Genomic DNA, 6745 nt, shown 5'->3' with positions numbered 1-6745 from the left:
GCTAAGAACAGTCGTTGAGGAACTTCCAGTTCAAAGTTTCCTAAATATTAAAGGGAGGAGTACCCAAAAGCCTCGTTGTTAATCCCAGAATTACCTCCTTTGCAGACATCCAAGCTCCATTCATGGAGCAGTAGGGCAAAAGCCTGACTCCATAAAAGTTACAGGATCCCTGCCATTCCCATCAGTGGGGCCAGGGTCTCAATGGAAGTGCTTAGTGGGTGAAAGCTGTTGCCTTTGGCATGATAGACCTCTCTGGGTCACTGTAAATTATTATAAACTGATATTAATTTTGGCCTTTTACCCAAAGAAATAAAAACCTTCTTGGGACCAAAGCCTACCCTCGTGTAACAGGCTACAAGCTTCAACCAGGGGGGAAAAAGGCAGCTTGGAGCCAGAGGCAAAAATGGGGATGTGCTGCTGCCTCCCAGCAAATTCAGAGTCCTCACCACAAAAGAGTTTAATTTGGGCCATGCTGTACAGGGACAGGCCCTGCCAGGCCCATCTCCCCAGGCAAGGTAGTAAATCACGTGTCCCTGCATCTGCCCCCTCTGGTGCCCTGCCCATATGTCACCTCAGGGCTTGGGCAACCCCAGGCCTGAATGTCCCCCCCAGCTCCCCCAGTTAGCTCAGGGGGGGATTTCAAGGTATATCATCCCAGCTACATCCCAGAGGTGTTATTTGCCATCTGGAGCTGGGCAAGCATTTCCAGTGAGTGTATTATCCATCAAAAAAGCACAATTTTTTGTCAACTCAAATTGTTCAAATTTGAAGTATATCTTGCTTGGAAAAAAAAACCAAACAAACACCGGTCATACAATAAAATTATTGGTGTTTGCAAAGCAAAATACTTCAGTTTTCTTTTGAAACACTGCCCTTATTTTTGAAGTGAGAACAATCTTCATTTATAGAAAGAATTCAAAAGAATTATAAACTTAAACCCGACAGAATATTTTCTGACTGACTCAGGACCAGATGGTCAAAAGGAAAAACAAAAACCCCAAATCAAATCCATTGCAATCATTTCCCTCTTTCCATGCCCGAAAAAGTTCAGATCAGTCCAATCCAGCTTCAGCAAGTCCCACTAAAACCAAAACCCAGTGAGATCAGGGGGCACAGACAGTGGTGCAATAGGAGAGACACAGTTGTTCCCATTCCCTTCTCCTTGGATCTATGTGGTCCAAAACACATTTAAGGCCAAGTTTTTGGGAACCCAAGGTTTCATTCTGAGCTAATTTACACAAATGCTGCACAAGGGGGTGATATTTATTGTACAATACTTCCTGGTCCATTAGCACTGATGTTGACCCCTCTCCCTGATTTTTTACTCCCAAACTTGGGAGTAAAATTTGGTTTTACTCCCAGACCGAGCTTTGTCAGGACCTGCAGATGTGCCAACAGCTGGGCTCCTCTGAAAGCCACCATGGGTCCTGCCAAAGCCCAGCCTGATGAACCAGCACCCTGGGCCAACCTTCCCCCGTGCTCAGGGATCCCTGAAGAGAAGGTGCCCGAGGACAGGGAGTGTAAATATATCTCAAACACAGTCTGAGGGTTTTTTTCCTTCTTTAAATGAAATCATTTTGACTCCAGGCTGTTTACAGCTTTCACATCTGAAACGGATTTTGCCACTTCGGTGTCAGAAGGCTGGGGCTGCAAAAAAGAGACATAACATGGAAATCCCTCATGATAAAGAGCCAAATCGTTTGCAAATTGAGCCACGGTGTCTTTGGTGGTGTGACATTAATTTAATTCTCTCACTGCCTCACTCAGGCAAAAACACTCCCTACCTAGCCAGTGATCACAGGAAAAAAGGGAATAAGCACTTAACAAAGATCCCCAGAAATAAACAACGCTGGGCTTTTGAAGGGACTGTGTTTTGGAGTATTTACATTTCAATGGGATGGAAAGCATAGTTTCTCAAGTAGGCCTTGCCAAACTCTCTGAAACACCCTTTTCTTTCTGTTTGATTAATCATTTCGTGCTTAGAGTCTCTTAAAATGCTGCTGCTTCTCGAGAGCAGATGAATGCACATCCCCTCAGATAAATGACAAACCTTAAGGCTCTGCTCTGCTTTGCTCTTTTCCTCCTCTAGCTACTGCAGCTCCTAAGTCAGCAAATACACAGCACAGCTTTTCTGCCTGTGCAAGAAGAGCTGGTGGATTTGAAAGGCTAAAGCACTGCTGCAGGTTCCCCTGACTCAAGTAAGGCTGAGAAATTACAAAAGCCAATCTAATAAAAAGGTGATTTTTTTCCAAGTGTTCGGCGTGATTAAAAATCAGCCAATTAAAGTTCTGATTCCATATAAAACCTGAATGTTTCCAAATGTATAAAACACTTGACACCAGCTTGACATCTGCCCTTTCCCTGCAGCTTTCCATATGGAAAAGAGATCTACCTGCCATCTCTGGGCTGCTCTGCAGTGACAGGGTTTGGATTGAGCTCAACAGGATTTGCCAGTAAAAGCTTTGCCCTTAGCACAGGGCCTAAATGCAAACCTGTTTTGCTCTTGCACAACTCCTAAAGCTGCTTTAGAACACATAAAAATGGCTCAAAGGATCATCTGTCTGACAGTGGCAGCAGGAGATGCTGTTTGGAGAGAGCCCCCGAGCCTGAGCACTTCTGCAGCTCCCTCCCTTTGTACCCTCAAGCATCCACAGCTGCTGAAGGTGCATTCTGGACTCACATCCCTGCCTGTTTATTTTAGTGTCCATTTATGAAGCTGCTGTGCACGACTTCTAAACATTCCCCTTTGAATCTGCTGATTTGCCTCCTTCATCATTTTGCAAACCCCTCCCACGTGGCTTCTCAGAATTCCTCTCCCTGAACTGAAGAGTCAGGGCTGCAGGAAGCAGTTTTTCTTCCCCAGTTTTAGTGCAAGACCTTCTCCAGCTACACCATGGCCTTCACAGGATTAATTTTACTTCATTACAGGACTAGCTTGAATAGATGAGATTGGTCAAAGTGCACCTTGGCCGTGTCTGCTGCCGAGGGGACCGAGCCCACTGTGCTGGTCCATCCTCAGTCTGAGAGTGAGGAGCTCAAAGAGACCAGCTCAGGTCAGAAACGCTGTAAAAATTCCTTATCCCAGTGTTACTCTTTTCTGAGTCCCTTTCCTCAGCTCCATGAGGTCCTCCAAACACAGGGTGATCCTCATGTTACCATTTTCTTTTCAATCCCAGAGACTTTAGTCCTGTTCATCCATCCCAGCTCCACGCTGGGCTGCACAAGGTGCCCACCATAAATTCTGGAGCATCCAGCTCTTTTCCCCTCAAAGAGAGGGAAAGGTGCTGTGTCCCAAACAACTGACAGCTTTAAAGCTGACTGATATGTTTTTGAACCTCAAGGGAAGTTGAAGTTTGGTTCAAATTTCATTTTAAGTGATCACTCCTCATTCCTAGGGCTCACATACATCAATGTCATAGGCAGCAACAATATATTATAACTGTATTCAGTGACTACACACTCAAGGAGTGTGAAATACTTTTCCTGTTTCACTTACATATCTACAAAACTAATAATCAGCAAAAGGAGAGGTTTCACATGAAAGCTTTATTAATTGTCAAGAGCAGAAGTGAAAAAAAAAAAAAAGAAAAAAAAAAGAAAAAGAAAACATCAGCTTAAACATAAGTTTAAAAGGAGAAAGTGAATAAGTACACCAAGCTACAAACAAAAAATAATATTTTGGCCTGGGAGAGAGGGTGGGACCCAGGCTGCATTTCTGGAGAGCTGAACCCTTCATTCCTGGTAGATGCTGTTTCTCCACACTTCGTGGAAAAGGTTCTCCTCCCCCTGCTGTTACCCAGAGCAGCTCATGACTCTGCACAAATATTCACTTGCAAAGCCCCACAGGAACTGCTGATGTTTCTCAGGAATCCCTCAGGGATTTCCAGCTCCCAGCAGTGTGGACAGCAGCATGTGAGCAGTGCAAGTTACCCGGGAGCTGTGAAGAGGAAAAATTTCCGTGGGAAGGAGAGTCCTTTTAACAGGAACACCATGAAGAAAACTGCTGTTCCCTCCCATTTCCTCCTCCAGCAGCAGGTCTGCACCGTGCTGGGTAGGTGAGACAAGAGCAGCACATGCATCATTTTCATTGTCCAGCATCCTCTTATCCTATTATTGAGGGATTCTGGGTCTATCCTGGCTGAGCAGAATTCCTGGAGCCCTTGTGGCTCCAAGCAAAGGTGCATTCCTTTGACTTTCCTTAGTACAATTGAAGATAAAAATTGCTTCAAAGTCTCAAAGCCTCCCACTCAGAGGTAAATGAGAGAACACAAGTGGCAGGTGTTCCTGTTCCAGCCTAAATCCTGCCCAGGAGCTGCTCAGACAAAGGTATAATTTGGCTCTGAGAACTTCCCCTGAATGGGACCTGCTGCCTGAAGGATGAGGAGAAAGAGACAGGAACATATTCCTCCACTCCAGTCCTCTCCTGCATCTCATCCCATGGGAACACACTTATCTCTGCCCTCCTTGGAGAAGGGAACAGGAGAAACAGGTCCAGCCTGACGTGTTTTTGTCTTGGACATCCAAGGAGTTGATGCACCAAAGGCAGCACGAGTCTCCTTTGTTTTTAGTGAGACCTTTGACTCAGCTTTTAAAAGATAGGTGAGAATTTTGCTTTATTTAAGAGAGCACAGCTCAAGCCAGAGCCATTTCTCCCCCCGCTTTTGCTGCTTTGATCTTGGCTGAAAATTATTACGAGAATAGCACGTGATGGCAACATAAAAGCCCAACCCAAAGGGAAGCAGTTGGGCTTTCCAAAGGAGCACTGACTATCCTGTTTCAAAAGCATCCAATTCCCTGTGGGATGGGGGCTGGATCAATCCTCACTGGCTCCCACCAGCTCCCAGGGAGGGAGAGAACTGGAGCTGAAGTTCTGAATACGCAGAACAGACAAGACTTTTATTGCTAAAGAACTCCTGTAATAAGTTGTAATCACAACCTGGTATTATTTTTATAATAAGCCTGTTTTATCGGGTTTTTTTCATCCAGGTAAGCTCTGAAGGACTATTTTTCCCAGAGTAGCTTTATCCCACTCTCAGGGAAAGCTCCTCTGTTTAACATCCACACTGCAGGTTAATAAATGCCACAGTGTCATTTCCTGCACTTGCTGGTTTTAGCAAATGTCAAAGGGCAGCAACGTAGAGCAGAAAGCAAGTGTTGAAAAGGGAACCAGCAGGGACCAATAATCTCAGAAAGGTTTTACATCCCTCACCCAAACTCTTCTAGGTTTGCTTCATATTCCTGGCTATTTTGAAGAAACGTTCTGATATATTATCACTGCCCAATCCCAGGATTTTCTGAATACCAGCAAATTGCTGGTGCAAACACCCACATCTAGATTTTAAAAAAAAAAAATCTACACTTTTGAAACCTCAGACAGCCTCCCCCCTTTTCTAGAGTTATACAAAAATGGAGCAGAGAAGTGGATTTGATTCAAAATTTATCAGAGAGATTCACAGGTCCATCTGGCATTTGTTTTCAAAAAGTAAATCAAACAAAAACCCCTGACTAACAACAACAATCCCCCCTTAAACTGCTACTTCAGTGGTAATAATAAAAGACAGGCTGAAACTCTTTGTTAATCATAATTCTCAGGTTGCCATAAGATTTATGTCAGGAACACTTGAACAATCCTTCCTCCTCTGACCTGCACTTCAGTCAAAATAGTCTTCTTGTTAGTAGTAGTAATCATAAATGATACATAACAGGCTTCAATGAGCCATTGTGTCCAAGTAATTCCCTGTGTTTACCAGGAATATTAATTGCACCAAACCAGTGTGCAGGGTGATCAGTTTTTGGCACTGAAAAGGTGAATGGGTAGAGATGCCACCAAAATTGTACTTTTCCCTGGTGTATTTTAGGATTGATGCCTTTAAATGACAAATCACTGCCCAAAGCCAGGCCAGTCCTCACTGCAGGGGTGGGCACAGCACCAGCCCCCACCTCCCACCTCAGCTGACCCCACACAGCCCCCTGCCCACCACAAAGGCCTCCATCCTTCTGTAGGAGGATTCTGCATTTGTACCGGAGTTTTTACACAAGAAAGGCTCTTTTACTCACAATTTAGAAGCAAAAATCTAAACAGGCAGGTCAAACCCCTCGGCTGCACTCCCCACTCCCACTCCCAGCCCCATTCCAGAGCCTCCCCTGCTGAGGACCAAAACCCACCAGCATAAGCTGAAAGCTTTTAAAAGAGGATTTCAGCAGGAGATGAGTGGGGGTTGAATGGCAGCTGATTAGTCAGCAGAGAAGAGAAAGAGATGAGGCTTCCCAGTGACCAACTGGCCCTGAAGCAGGAGGAATCACAGAATCATGGAATGGTTTGGGTTGGAAGGGACCTTCAAGCCCATCCTGTGCCACCCCCTGCCATGGGCAGGGACACCTTCCACTAGCCCAGGCTGCTCCAAGCCCCGTCCAACCTGGCCTTGGACACTTCCAGGGATCCAGGAGCAGCCACAGCTTCTCTGGGCAACCTGTGCCAGGGCCTCCCCACCCTCACAGGGAAGAGTCTTTTTTCCAATATCCCACCTCAATCCGCTCTCTGTCAGTGGGAATCCATTCCCCCTTGTCCTGGGGCTACACATCCTTGTAAAAGCCAGGACATCCCATGAAATTGGTCCACCCCAGCTATGGGAAAGCAGAGATAAATGGCTGCAACGTGATGTTCCCCAGGGAACAGTTTTCCAGTAGTTTTCCCCCCTGTATCCGCTGTCCTGGCCACGGATGTGCTGCCCTGGGGAGCAGAGCC

The sequence above is a fragment of the Corapipo altera genome, unplaced genomic scaffold, assembly GCF_003945725.1.
Source record: "Corapipo altera isolate COAL_440 unplaced genomic scaffold, ASM394572v1 122, whole genome shotgun sequence".
Taxonomy (NCBI): Eukaryota; Metazoa; Chordata; class Aves; order Passeriformes; family Pipridae; genus Corapipo; species Corapipo altera.
This window is presented reverse-complemented; position numbering follows the sequence as displayed.